This window comes from Pinus tabuliformis, chromosome 9 (genome assembly GCF_031772625.1).
Source record: "Pinus tabuliformis cultivar Carrire ecotype Pingquan chromosome 9, CPIR1, whole genome shotgun sequence".
Lineage (NCBI taxonomy): Eukaryota > Viridiplantae > Streptophyta > Pinopsida > Pinales > Pinaceae > Pinus > Pinus tabuliformis.
Window position 1 is genome coordinate 798990662 of NC_142307.1, and position 16111 is coordinate 799006772.

At 35.8% G+C, this 16111-nt stretch overlaps 1 pseudogene; it reads left to right on the forward strand.

Moving 5' to 3' along the window:
- Positions 1 to 7653: 7653 nt before the first annotated feature.
- Positions 7654 to 14546, forward strand: LOC149151174 (peroxidase A2-like; annotated as a pseudogene).
- Positions 14547 to 16111: the final 1565 nt, after the last annotated feature.

Sequence of the window (16111 nt, forward strand, 5' to 3'; positions counted from 1 at the left end):
TCACTAAAACTCTTCCATCACACGAATAATTGCAAAAGAATAATGTGACATTAAATGAAATCATTGGTAACATGCTTGATTCAGCATTAGGAAAGGTTACACATTATGCAACTACAAAGGAATTATGGGATAATCTACAATCAATCCAAGAAGGAAAAACATAAGAAGGTTGTTCATCAGGAGAACCAATAGGTAATCGTGTTTCTAAAGAAAATAATGGTGTCAAAAGATGAGTATGATATGTCATATGGAGTTACTGATTCAAAAAAAGATAGGTTAGAGAAATCTCTTAATCTTATAAGAAAACTTGTTTTTCTATGAAAAGGATTAAAAATCTTAATAATAAGTTGCAAACATATGAGAACAGGGATCAGGATAAATCGGTAAATATTGCAATAAAATCTAATCAATATTATGAAGGACTTGAAGCTAAGATCATCTCTATAAGGTGAGATCTTGAAAATTCAAACAAATGAAATGAAGAGCTACTTCAATTATTTGAAGAACAAGAGAATGGGATGAAGGAAGATATTATTGATTTAAGAAAGAAACTGGAAGAAGGAATGAGGAAGCAATATTTGGAAAAGGAAAAAAAGTATCAAAGATTGGAGGCTGAGGTACACATTCTAAAAGGTGAATTAGAAGAAAAGGATAAACACTTGAGATTTCAAGATAGTACTAAGATTTTGGATAACACTCTTAGTAGTCAAAGGTTTCCCTCCATTAAATTTGGTCTTGGTTTTCATGAAAATGTAAAAGAAGAATCAAGCTGACAAGTTAACCAAACAAACTCTGAAAGACCTAATAAAGAGATAAGAAGTCAACTAGATCAACATACAAGGAAATGAATTTTCAAAGGACATCACTCGCTCCCAATAATAGAAACATTAATCGATTCCCTACTCTGATCAATGGCCTTGAATGTTTTATTTGTCATAACTTTGGACACTTTGCATCCAATTGCAGAAGTAGATTCACAAGAATATCATCAGCTCCCAGGTACTCAGGTTTCTTTAAGGGATACATTTTTTCTTGCAACATGTTTGGTCACAAAGCCATTATTTGCAATAGGAGGGATATGAAAAAAAAATGTTATGATTCCTTTTCTCCCTTTTCTAGTCATATAAGATGTTATACTTGTAACAAGTTTGAGTGTGTAGAAAAAGAATGCGAGAACAAATCAATGGATTCACATAAACAACAATTTGATTTTCTTTGATGCAAGAAACCATACAAGAATATTGTTACCAAAAGACGCAAGAAAGATGGATCCATGAACACTTCTCATATTAATCAAAAGGGCGAAGAACAAGTTAAATATGGCCTTGCTCTATGTTCATTTGAATATGAAGATGAATGGTACATAGATAATGAATGTTCTCATCATGTGTCTGGAGATAAGAAAAAGTTTGAATATCTCAAGAAAAGAAAAGATGGTAAAATTATTCTTGGAAATAATGCTCCAACAAAGGTTCTAGGAAAAGGTAGAGCCAAACTTGACAAGTATACAAAAGTAGCTGATACATTATTAGCTCAAGGTCTAAAGCAGAATATTCCAAGCATAGGTCAAGTAGCTGATAAATGACATATAATTGTGTTTACATCAACTAAATGCAAAGTTGTAGAAGAAGACACTAGAAAGGTTATAGCAAGAGGATTCAGGAATGAAGACAAATTATATGTGCTAGTAAAGAAGAATTCAGGCATAAATAAAAGGTACAACTCCTCTTCTTCGGAGTCAGAGTAAAATAATATGGTCTCCACTGCAATTTTTTTGTCTTAATGCATTCTTCTAACAGAGATTGCAGAAGTAAATGACAAGTATATATCCTCATGGAAAACAGGTGATGATCATCAGATCCACATGATCAGTGGTATATGATCTCACAGGGAGCTATGCATTTGTATCTTGATGATTCCCTATGGTGCTTTGATATTATTTTGGTGATGTTTATATTACTGACACTGTATATGATGAAGTAACAATGAACAGAAACATACATGTCATTTTCAAGGGGAGTTTTGATTATGAAAAAACAACATTTTATATTCTGTACACTTTTCTCATGAGGGACAATCACGTGTATACGTGGTTTTTGATCTAGATAGTCGTGTATGCTTCTCTGTGATGAAAAAGGAGTGGCATAGGTTTAGGGGGAGCTTTGCATATGCTTCCATCAATTATTATTGGCATTCTGATTCTAATAATTGATTTATTGTAAACTGTAATAACGCTCATATGTTTCTTAGGAATGATGTTGGTTCATGATGAGTTTATGAGTTGTTGCAAAGTCTTATATTGTTGTTTTTGAAATGGTTCTTTCATGCATTTGTTGATTGCTAAGATAGATATAATATTAGAATTGATGGTGAAGAGTTGACACAGGTTTAGGGGGAGCATATTCTATGCTTCTAATAGTTCATTGTTGGCATTACGATTTATTGAGTACTCCTTGTTGCATTAGGTTGACCATGATGATGAGCACATATCATTTTTGGTAAACTGGATGTATGGCTAAAGATACATATGTTGTTGTCATTATGTTATGAGTTATCAATGATGCATGGATTGCATGTTGTGAAGTTATGAATGATGTATATATGTTGCTTGAGTTGCATTTGGTAAAGTTGTTAATGGTGTCCTATCCTTGCTAAAGCTTCAAGATATGTATGCTAAAGATGTTGTTTGATGATGTTGTTAACCATTTATTGATTTGTGATGCTAGAAGTATTCATTATTTTCAAATATATTGATGCATGTATATGTTACCTATGATGTTATGGTTCAAGAGATTGATTGAGGATTGTGGCTCTTCCTATATGTGGAGAGATCATGTTGACCTTGATGACATGAGGTCAAAGGGATAAGTTATTGATAAAGCTCTATTGCAAAATCTTGTGCTTCTGCAACAGTTGCTTGATGATGCTTGGAAGCATTGCATATTTGGTCACATGATTGACGATGTTGAAAAGATTGATGCTACATGGTCTTATCTACTTGATGATATATTACTTATTTGCAATGATGATGCTCATGCTGTTATTTTATGTTTCAATTGCCAAATGATTATGTTGTAGATGCACATTTGGATCGTTATGGTTGTTTTTGATTATCATGTTCTCTCTACAAAGATACTTCAATGTCAAGAGTCCTATTTATGGTTATGGATGTCATGTATGTCTCTTGATGTAAAGGACATGAAAATACCCATGTTGTAATCATTGTAAAATTTAGTCATATATGGCCTATTGGAATCAAGTCATGCTATATATGTAATCCCATTATTTTGGGATGTTGATGTCAAATTTAGATCCAATATGTTGGGTGATTGATGTAATCATGGGAGCATAGAGTCAATGGTGATAAGAAAGGTAATATTTGTTTGAGTCATAAATCCTTGTACTTTATTACATATCCTCAGAAAGTCTAGCATATACTCAGGGGAGCATGGTCAATATGCAAATTTCATGATTAATATCAACAAATCCGACTTACAACAATGAGAACTACAAGGGAAGTACTTCATTCAGCCTAGTTCAACCTTTTTCCCTTGATGTCAAAGGGGGAGAAAAGACTTGGTGTTTGTAGATGTGTTTGGAGAGAAGACTTGGTGTTTTCATATGTGTTTTGCAGATAGTTTCCATCAAGTCCAAATAGGGAGATTGTTGGCATTATGGATAATGTGTTGCCCTTGGTGGCAACCTACTTGAAAAAGATGTACTTGAGGCCAATATGGTAATAAATGATGGTAATAGAACTAATGCATCTATCAAGAATATTGGTATATGTGTTACAATGGATATGGATAGAGAAATGAAATTTTAGTTACAGATGGATGGAAAATGTAAAGATTGAAAAGTATACGCAGTTCCTGTGAAGAAGTGTCGCATACATACGCAAGTCTTGTGAGAAAAAGTCATGTAAATAATATGAGCCATGGAAATATGGATACCATGGGTCATTACCATGGTATTTTCCCATAGTAATTGGGGCAGAAATGTTTAATTGATCTCATCAACAATAACACCATTACCAAAGGATTTACCTAAGGTATTCACTAAGGAAAAAACTATATAAGGACATGGAGATCAAGGTGTTGAGTGCGCAAGTAATGCATTATTTATGTGTGACATGAAATAGAACAGGGGTGCACTAGGAAGCAAGGAGAAGACTCATATCTGAAATATATGGAGATATGTTGATATATATGATTGATTGGTTTGTTTATTGCAAATGTTTAAGTAGATAATAATGATGGATCTATGATTATAGTAATATTGTGATGTGAATGAGTTTTCAAAAGTTTGTAGTTTTGATAGTGAAGTTTATGGAATGTAACTTGTGTTTGCAATGAAGGTATATTTCAGTAATTCAATATCTGTATGTTGGTTTGCTTCTGGATAGTCGCGTACATACGTGGATCTGTTTTTGTTGAGTTGTGTATATATTATGAGATTTATTTTTCAGTATATTAAGATATGTACATTGGTGTTGCACATTATAAGAGCATATATACACAGGTATGTTGAATAACAATCATGTATATTTTTTGAGATAGATCTTGTCAGGGTTTACAATGTTGTTTGATGATGAATGTTGATGAGTTTTGTTATATTTGTTGTTGTCTGTCAATGATGTCTTGATCGGGATGGTTTATATTTGCTATGGTTTGGTTTCGCATTGATTTGAGATAGTGATTGATTCAGTATTCAGTGGGATGATGTTACAGTTATTCAATTGGTTCAACTATTGTATTTTAGATTCATTATTCAGTTTGGTACTGAGCATAATGTTGGGTGTGGGTTTAGTGTGAAAATATGATGAAATGTGGTCTGCATGTTTTGATGGTTGATTAACAAGTGGATCCAATGTGAAACATTCTAAAATGTGAGCCACAAGGTGTTGAGGATTGAAGCCTTTAGTAAGGGAATCAGAGCTTCCTTCCAGTGGTAGATGGTAAATTTGTCGAGGGGGTAGGTGCTCCCTTTCGGTAGGAGCTGGTAAACGAGGTGAGGGGGTTGTAGCTCCCTTCCAATGGGTGCTAGAGAATGAATGGAGGTTGTAACCACCTGCAGGTGGGTGTCTGCATACTCGTAAGAGTTTGCACTAGTACAAGATGTAATGAAGTTTTTCTTTATAATAAAGAAGAACATAGAGACGATGACAATGGTGGTTTTCTCCCCCTTTGGTTTTCCACTAAAAATCTCGGTGTTCATATGTGTTGAAGTATATATTATGATTTATTTTCTCTTTACTGCATACTAAATGACTGATGAAATTAATAATGCAATGACAAAGTTAAACATCATATGGAAAGTATAAAAAATAAGTAAATTGGGTATATATTGTTTTCCTTCACTAAAGTCACGTACACAGTTTGGTTGCATAAATAAGATTAGCATATAGAAGTTATAATATGAAATGAAAATTTAAAGTGAATTAAAAATATTGATTTACCTTCCCAGGCCCCCCACCCTCTTCCTTCCCTGCCCTATTTTTCCTAACAAAATCCTTTTTTTGTGGTTTGTTAGATTGGAAATATTAACAACAAAAGTTAATGTCTTTTAACTAGATACATGCAAAAAGATCTATCGACAAAGATTTAGATTATGCAATACATTATGTCATATTATTGGTAAATTCCAAATGAAGGAGAAAAACCATAAGTTAGCAAAAACCATCAAGAAGATGTGGAAATATCAATAATGCATGGAATGACTGGATTTGAGTAGATGTGTAAGATATTTTTAATTAATTAATTAATTAATTAATTTTTTATCACAGAGGAACCTAACAACCCACCTAACACTAGTAAACCTCTCGAGTTTATGACCTCTCCTCCATGTTGTAAACCGAGCTCGCTACAAGGGGAATTTAAACTTAGGTTGCCTTGTTTCGACGATTACAATTTTTAAAATTTAGTTAACACTTAATACTATGTTTATGTTGTTCATTGGGTCTTGCATAGATGGTGATCAGGTGCTCTGTTAAGACACTCCTTGATGTGTAGTCACCGGTTCAATTCCCCACCCTAATCGGGGTGTAGTCGTGCCAGGCTTTCTATATATATATATATATATATATATATATATATATATATATATATTTCACTATAAATCATAATATTTTGAAATTAGCATTTTTTCATTTTTTTAGTGTAAACTATATAAAAACATGTATGTTTTGGAGGGTTTCCTGGCCTATTTTTCGGTCTCATTTACCTAGAGTTTGTTAGGGATTTGTTGGAATCACAAGTTTAGGTTTTGAAATCTCCACAATGAGAGTGCCTCATAGGTTTTCCATGGCGCTGAATGCATATATGTAGTCAAAAGCTCATTTTAAACAACAAAACCCATGATTTCACCAAAAAATGTTAGATTCTCGCGCCAAAATGTATACTGTTTAGACAATGACTCTATATATATATATATATATATATATATATATATATATTGATTAATATTTTAAATTATTGTTGTTTTTAAAGATATAATAAAATAATTTTATATTAAGTGAGCGTAGTGTAAGGAGGTAATGATTTTAAGATGGAAAATCTAACCACGATTTTAATGAAATCGGAATTTTTTTAGATGTTAACATTTAGAATTTTAGGTTGCCAATGTGTTTTTGATGTTGTTGAATCCATTTCCACCATCAAACACTCCCATGATCGAATTTATTGAAAAAAATCCATAAACTCTCACAAGAAAATCACCGAATTTTTGTCATCCCAATAAAATGGTCATCCTATAAGACCAAGCTAACTAACTTAAGTTTTGATTTCTTTAAAAAAAAATTAAACTACTCACATTGTGTAAATTAAATAACTCAATATTATAATTACATATAGATTAGATAACTCAATATTATAATTACATGAAAATTTATTAGAACACTTACATTGTGCCAATCACATAAATTTATAATTCCAAAAAACAATATACAATCACATACATTTATAATTCAAAAAAACAATCTACTAAAATTCAATGGAAAAATATGACCACGATTTTTTTTTTTTAATATATAAACGAAAAAGACTTTTTTAATATATAAATTGCACTACTAAATTGTTAATTTAACATGGACTTAGATTCATTTAAAATTTCTCAATCGGTAAGATTAGTTAACCATCTATATGAAATGATTAAATTTATCCATATTTAATGAAATCTAAATTTATATATATAATTATTTATTTTTAAAATTGGTTAATTATTTATCTGAAATGGTTAAATTTATCCATATTTAATAAAATCTAAATTAAACTCCTAACCTTCATTAATTAACGAGGTTGATAGCTTTGAAATTATGTATACTTAATTTTGTCATCATATTTTGAATAGGACTTGCGCTGCATATTCGTAATTTGTATTCCATATTTTGAATAGGACTGGGCCTGCAGTGGAGAGAATTTTATTCCGAATAAAGTTTAGTTTAGTGGCCATAAATCTGATCAGCATTTTCGCATTGCATGCACATGGCTCACACCGTCCCACGATCATCGCAATTCCATATCATGACCTTCCTCAATGAATTGTGACAGTGACTGATGTGGGTGGCGGAAAACCTTTATAACATTATGCCTCTCCGCTGTATTCTCTACGTAGACTACCCAGAGGTCTATGAAGTCTCCAGTTATAGGGTTCGTCATGGCATTTCGATATGTTTCCGTGAATGTTATATTCGTTGCATTTGCATTCATTCAATGCACCACTGCTCAGCTCAGTGCTACCTTTTATCAAAATACATGTCCGAATGTCACCAATATAGTGGGGCAGGTCATCCAGCAAGCCCTGCAAATTGATTCAAGGATTGCGGCCTCTCTCCTTCGTATGCATTTTCACGATTGCTTCGTTAATGTAAGTAGAAATATGTCTCTTTATTCACTAGATTTGTCCTTAATACATCATCTCTCTGTTTATTCAATAGATTAGATAAAATGTGAACAGAATTGAAAAGAAAGAGTTGTAGCTCTCAGATGTGGCCTGCACCTAGAGACTACACTCACTAAACTTGAAAGATCACTCTCGTCCACTCAATTCATTAATCAATCAAAGATTACATCAATAAATACAATACTAGGAAATAGGAAGTTGCACCCAAACCCCATAATTATAGGAACTAATCCTAAACTAGGGAGAAAGTTACAACAACGTAACTATTTTCTCCATTAATATCAAAATAATATTAATTATTTTCAACTCCCCCCCTTAATGGAGAAAGGGTTCTCCTGGACTCCTAGCATCTTTCTAAACAATTCAAATTTCACTCGTGCAAGAGGCTTTGTAAAAATATCTGCCACATTGTCACAAGTTTTACAATATTCAACAGCAATTTCTTTTGGCTGTATTTTCTCTCTAACAAAATGGAACTGAGTGTCTATATGTTTGGTGTTTTTGTGAAACACTGGATTGTATGCTAATTTGATGGTGCTCTGGTTGTCGCTTTTGATAGAAGTGGGTTGCTTCTGTTCCTTCCCTGCATCTTTGAGAAGTCTCCTCAACCAGATCGCTTCACATGTTGCTGCACACAATGATTGATACTCAGTTTCACATGACGACAAAGCTACAGTACTTTGTTTCTTGCTGCTCCATGCAATTACCCCGGAACCTATGTTAAATGCATAACCTGTGATGGACCTCCGATCATCCAGGTTACCTGCCCAGTCTGAGTCTGAAAAACCTGCTAGAGTAACATCAGATACATCAGTGTATAAAATACCAAAATGAACAGTACCACAAAGATACCTCAACACGCTTTTTGCTGCTGTCCAGTGACTTTCACGCGGTTTTGACATGAATTGGCTTAATACACTAACTGAGTATGCCAAGTCGGGTCTGGTTGTTGTAAGATATATAAGGCTGCCAACCAGCTGTCTGTACATTGTGGCATCTACCTCCTTAGTGCCATCGTCACTGCTCAATTTCAAATTTTGCTGCAAAGGTGTCGCTGCTGATCTACACCGATCCATCCCAAACTTTTCCAACAGATTTCTCGCATACTTCCCTTGAGTAAGGAAAGTTTGCCCAGTATCTCTGAATACTTCTAATCCCAGACAATAGTTAAGGTTTCCGAGATTTTTCATCTCAAAAACTTGTGCCATGAGCCTTTTGATTCCTCTAATTAAATCCTCTGCATTTCCTGTTAAAATCATATCATCCACATATAGAGAAATCAAAATAATCTGCCCCTGATTATTGTACTTGGTATACAAATTTGGGTCATTTAAACTTCTATGGAAACCATACTCTACAAATAAAGAATCAACATTTTCATACCAAGACCTGGGTGCTTGCTTTAAACCATATAAAGCCTTTTTCAATCTGCAAACAAGATGTTCCTGCCCCTGCTTTACATATCCTTCTGGCTGTACTAAGTAAATTTCTTCTTTTAAATCACCATTTAAAAATGCAGATTTAACATCAAGCTGGTGTAATTCCCAATTACATTTAGTAGCTAAAGCAATAAGCATTCTAATTGTATTTAGCTTTGCTACAGGTGCAAAAGTATCATCAAAATCTATACCTTCCTTCTGTGAATATCCTTTTGCAACCAACCTAGCTTTTAACTTATCTATACTTCCGTCTGCATTCATTTTTGGTTTAAACAGCCACTTGCTTCCTATAGGTGTTTTATTTTTAGGCAGCTCTACTAATTCCCAAGTATTATTTCTAAGAATTGATTCCATCTCCTCATTCATTGCAGCTCTCCATTCCTCAAATTGACTATCTTCTTTATAATTAGAGGGCTCTATAATGTTCAAAAACTTTGACATCAACGCATAGTTTCTCAACATCAATGGTAATTGAGTCTTCCTACCTGACCTTCTTGGTAGGGGACTTACCTCAAATTTGTTTTCTTCTGCAATAACTAGGCCTGCTCTTTCACCTTCTTGCTATTCTTCTTCATTCTGCTTTCTGTTCCTGTTCCTGCTCCCTTTCATCCTCGCTGCTTTCCTCCAACATCAATGGAATGTGCCAATCATCTCCAACATCAGCTTTCCTTTTCTATACCTATTCATGAAAGACTACATCTCTACTTGCAAATGTCTTACGAGACTCAGGATTGAACAGTTTGTATGCTTTAAACTCTGTGCCATAACCAACAAAGATGCATTTGACTACTTTAGGGTCTAGTTTCTTTCTATCAGCTTTGGGTACATGTGCAAATGCCTTTGACCCAAAAACTCTTAAGTGATTTAAGGCTGGTTTAAATCCATACAAGGCTTCAAAAGGAGTTTTTAAGCCAAGAAACCTAGTAGGAATTCTATTTTTCAAATATAAAGCAGTATTTATTGCTTCTACCCAAAAAGTATTAGATAGACCCTTACCTTGCAGCATGCTCCTTGCGCACTCTACCAGGGTTCTGTTTTTACGCTCTGCAACTCCGTTTTGCTGTGGTGTGTGCAGCACTGTATACTGCTGAACAATCCCGTGAGATTTGCAGTATTTCATGAATTCCTTTGATTTGTATTCTCCTCCTTGATCAGATCGGAGAATTTTAATACTTTTTCCAAACTGTCTTTCCACCAGGGTTTTGAAATCTATAAAACATTGGAAAGTCTGACTTTTCTTGTTTAAGAAATAAATCCATGAATACCTAGTGCAGTCATCAGTAAAAAACAAAAAATAGTATGCTCCCCCTAGAGACCTTGTCTGCATGGGACCACATACATCAGTGTGCACTAGCTCTAAGATTTATGTTTGCCTCCTCCTATCATGCACAGGGAACTGTTCTCTGTGCATCTTTCCTAAGGCACAACCATCACAGTTTAACTGAATGTTACGAAAGATGGGGAGAACTTCGACCATACCTTTCTTTTGTAACAACATGAGATCTTGCAGATTCAGATGACCAAACCTCTGATGCCAGAGTTGTTCAGCTGTCGACTCTCCTGCAACCATGGCTTGCTTTGATATACTTTTTGCATCCAACCTATACAGGCTTCCAACTCGCATGCCTATTGCAACAATTTCATTCCTGCAATCCTTTATCACACAGTGAGTCTTGAAGAATTTGACATTCATATCTTGGTCAGCCATCATGGATACAAATATCAGGTTTTTCTTTATTCCAGGTACATATAAAACATTTGAAAGGTGACTAATTTTTCCATTTGGTAACTTAACTGAAATCACCCCATGACCTTTAATCTGATATCCATTATCATCCCCTAGATATATTTTTGATCCATTTATAATTTCTTCAAGACTATCAAAAAATTCCTTATTACCTGTCATGTGAGAGGATGCTCCGGAGTCGACATACCAGATGTCATCTTCATTCGATGTTGAAAGGGCACAGTCGACTGTGAACAGTCGAAATTCATGACTGAAGTCTTGTTCTTCAAAAAAATATCCTCTGTGTTTTGGATTTACCTGTCTCCTCCTTGCCTCATCAGCCTGCTTCTTATAATAACAATCTCTCTGTATATGACCCTTCTTTCCACAATAAAAGCATTTCTTTTCAGAATGATTTGCAAGCATACCTTTATGACAGTGATTTTTATGTGTTGTTCCTCCTTTCTGGACTGATTGCTGCTGTGACTGCTTCCCTTTGGATAGTCGTCGTTTTGCCACCAGCGCAAGATCGTCACTTTGGGGGTTCAGATTCAGATTCTGCCGTCGCTCTTCCTCTTGCTGCAAGATCGCAGTGAGATCATCAAACGTGGGTGTTTTCTCCCTTGCCGAGACTCCAGTGATGAAGGTTTGGAAATCATCACGCATCCCATTCATTATAATTGCAACAAGATCTTCATCAGCCAACGCCACTCCAATGACCACCAATCCATCTTTAACATCATTAATGCGCGCGACAAATGCAGTAGCAGACTCCCTTTCGTCCATCCTCATTGAAAATAGCTTGCTTTTCAGAGCCAAAACTATGTTTGTATTCTGGGTCTCATACAGATTCTTGATTTTCGTCCAAATCTCTGCGGACGTTTTACAGTCTCTGATGTGTGCAATGACATTGTCTTTCACAGACATCTTCAACAGGACTTTGGCCTTGTTTTCTCGTTTTTCCCAGTCTTCCTTCTGCGTGCTCGCAATCGGCTTCTGCTCATCGCCTGTCACTATAGTCCAAGCGTTCGCACCTTCGAGCAGGGTCTGAATCTTAAACTTCCAATTCGTGAAGTTAGACCAGTTGAGTTTACCAGACTCGTTAAGGTAAGATTCCATCGTATTACTCATTGTGAATCTACTTAACAAAAACAAAAAACAATACCTGTCAGATCGATCTGTCACCTCTGCCACCGATCTGCAGTGTCTGGCACTCACGCTCCAATGAGCAAATTCGGTGTTTTCAACACAGCCGAAACAATGATCTGATCACAATTGATCCGATCCACCTCTCCCGGATTGATCTGCCACTTCGTCGGTCCTGCTCTCTCTGCAGATCGCCAAACGAAGTCGAGGTTTCTCGCAGATCTCCTCTGGCGCTTTCCCGATCTGTCTCTTCCAGACGGATCTACAACTCAGCCGATCTGCACCGCTTGCAAACCGCCACTGCACCGCTGGCAAACTGCCAAACGAAGTTCAATCTATTCGCAGATCCCTTGGCGCTACCCCGAGCGAAAAATCCGCGCTAATTCAAAATCGCTTAGAGTATTTTAATTGGCGCGACTTTCCCGGTAAAATCCCGCGCTAATCGGGCTTTTTGGCGCTCTGGCGCAGTTTATTCCTCAAAATCCGCGCTAATTCCTCTTCTGGCGCGACTGTCAGCGCAAAATCCGCGCCAATCCGTGCAAAATCCGCGCCAAAATTTTCGAGTCCGAGCCAGGTGTTCTGCAGTCCACCTGCTCAATCGAGCACAGAGCTCTCGTGTACACACAGCCACAAAGGCACTTCAAGCCACACAGGCTATTCCAGCCACACAGGCAAGCTAGCTACTACAGGCACTTCAGCCTCACAGGTGACAAAAGATCAAGCTCACTCAATCTGAGCTCTGATACCAAGATAAAATGTGAACAGAATTGAAAAGAAAGAGTTGTAGCTCTCAGGTGTGGCCTGCACCTGGAGACTACACTCACTAATCTTGAGAGATCACTCTCGTCCACTCAATTCATTAATCAATCAAAGATTACATCAATAAATACAATACTAGGAAATAGGAAGTTGCACCCAAACCCCATAATTATAGGAACTAATCCTAAACTAGGGAGAAAGTTACAACAACGTAACTATTTTCTCCATTAATATCAAAATAATATTAATTATTCTCAACTAGATTTGTATTCAGTACAAAGATTTCTAATACTGATACTTCACTCACTCCTTGATTTTAAGGGCTGTGATGGATCCATTCTGTTAGATGACACAGCAAATTTTACTGGCGAAAAGACAGCAGGTCCTAACAACAATTCCCTAAGGGGTTTTGATGTTGTGGACAACATCAAGGCAGCAGTAGAGAGTTCATGCAATGCAACAGTTTCTTGTGCTGACATTCTTGCCATTGCTGCAGAGCAGTGAGCCGTACTGGTCTGTAAATATATCGTAATTAATGACGCATAAGCTTTTGATACTGTGTTACTATAATGATTAATCCAACATGATGAATATCCTTTATAACTGATCTATGAGGCCTTCTAACATGATAACCGTCTGCAACATGCTGCAGTCCAGTGGTCCATCGTGGAGTATACAGTTAGGAAGACGAGATAGCACCACTGCAAACCCAACTCCTCCCAACACAGCCATTCCCGCACCAACAGACAAAGTTTCCACAATTATAGCAAAGTTCCAAAATGTGGGACTTTCTATCACCGATGTAGTTGCTTTGTCAGGTATAGGAACACTTATCTGCATATGCAAGCTCACATTTCTTTCCATGGCAGAATTGGTTAGTGTTGTTATTTTTCACATGCATTGGTAAATGGTATTTTCCAATCCAGCTAACTAGTTTGGGTTGTAATTTCACAATGATTTTTTTGTAAATGTGTGAATATCCATGTAGGGAAATCAGTAACATAAATTTAAAGTTGAGTTGAATTTAATAAGATTGCAGGTTTTTAGAATATTTTAAAATTAGATCAACTAAACAAAGTAAATTTTTTAACTTCTACCCAATTTAAAATATTCTCAAAATCTACCATCTGAATAAAAAGTGTTTTATCATGCTGGATCCAGGTGGGCACACAATCGGGCGAGCTCGCTGCACAGTTTTTGTCAACAGACTTTACAATTTCAGCGGAACTGGCAATCCAGATGCCACGCTCAATTCATCTTATCTATCCACCTTGCAAAGCACGTGCCCACAGAATGGTAACAGGAGCACCCTAACGTCACTTGATCCGGGCACTCCAAACACTTTCGACAACAACTACTACATAAATCTCCAAAACGAAATGGGGCTATTCCAGTCAGATCAAGAACTGCTTAACACAACGGGCGCAGCCACCATTTCTATTGTGAATGACTACAGCAGTAGTCAGGCTGATTTTTTCTCCAACTTCTCCAACTCGATGATTAAGATGGGAAATATAAATCCTCTAACGGGAACAAGCGGAGAAATCCGTCTAAATTGCAGGAAGGTCAATGGTTAGAAAATCCCAGTATTGCTTTGTTTCGTCTGTTTCCACTTTTGTCAAAGTGAGAGCAGTACCATTCCGTTTTAAAACATAAAAGTTAGAGAGGGAAGTAAGTGCTATCTGTAACATAACTCGTGTTGGTAAAATACTGACAGCAATTATCAATAAATTTATTTTTGGGAAACACATAATGACGTTTGCATCAAGCTTCTTCGATCTATTTTATAACTAAAATGCGGGAAAAAAAATAAAAATAAAAAATTAAGTCTCAGAGATTGGGTTGAATCCTATAGTGTGGAATTGAAGGAGGTAAAAAATTAAGTCTCAGAGATTGGGTTGAATCCTATAGTGTGGAATTGAAGGAGGTCGACGTTTTGAAATGGAAAAGATGAATATTCTTTATTGATTTGCCAGTTTAGAATAACTTTTATGACTAATCTTTTTACCATTTATAAATTCATATTTTATTTTTTCACCACATGATATTGTTGCGAGGATGGAGAGTGAGGACCAAAAATACTATGATCGCACCACATTTGCACGAAAGGATTAATTTGACACCTGCTTGAACTGTGTACAAAATGTTTGAAAGAGGCATGATAGCATACAGTTTCAAAATGGGTTGATGTTGTTCATTTATATGTGACTTGCAGAAAAATGGGTGACAATGCCAGTATTGACCCACGAAACATTCATATGCTTTTGGGGTTTCTTTCATCGATGCTATGTACGTTGAAAACTGGTTTACAGTGCATTGATTTACAATGTGTTGTACGTTAATGTTATACGCTATGTGTTGGTTGAATAATATAGGGTGGTGGCACTGGTTAATAAACATACAGTGGAGTTGATATCTTATAATACCTACGATGTTTGTCGTTACCTATGGTAGATCTACCGTGGAGTTCCTACAGTGTTTCATTATTGACAAGTGCGGATATTATTTCTCATCATATTCCACACCTCTCCAGTTCTGAAAATGCATTATCCTTGGATCATTGGTGAAGTCAGATGAGATTATGCTCAGTGTCTCCAAGCTATGGTTTCCTATTAAGAGGATAATTTTATTATACTCATGTATCAGGCCTCAGTGAAAAGAGAAAAAACCAAATCTTCTCTTCCAGGTATGCCCGTTGAAGCCAGGGTTGCAAAAGCTTTAGAGGCTATCTGTAAATGTTGCATCGATAATGATGTGATAGAAAAGGAAGATGGAAGGTCACTTTGTATCATGTTGTTTGTAGTTTTCTTTTTCACGGTTGGGATAGACAAAATTGCGTGGCTTTTTTCATAATAATCTATGTGGGCGCTTAGTCTTCGATATTGTAACTTTTTGTCAACAAGGATCAATGTGTGGAAATGAATAAATAAAACACATTAGATGAATCTACCCATGCGCAATCGGTTGTATTGTGGTCTTGGATGTTTATTTTAGCATTAGTGGTCATGAATCAACATCATTTTCATTATTGCATCTTTCGTTAAGGTCATGATCAGTTTCTTTTCTCATTTTTATCAAAAGCATGATTTTGAAACTAGATACATGGGCATATGCTGGAAAAGACTAGCTTGCACGCTTTTGT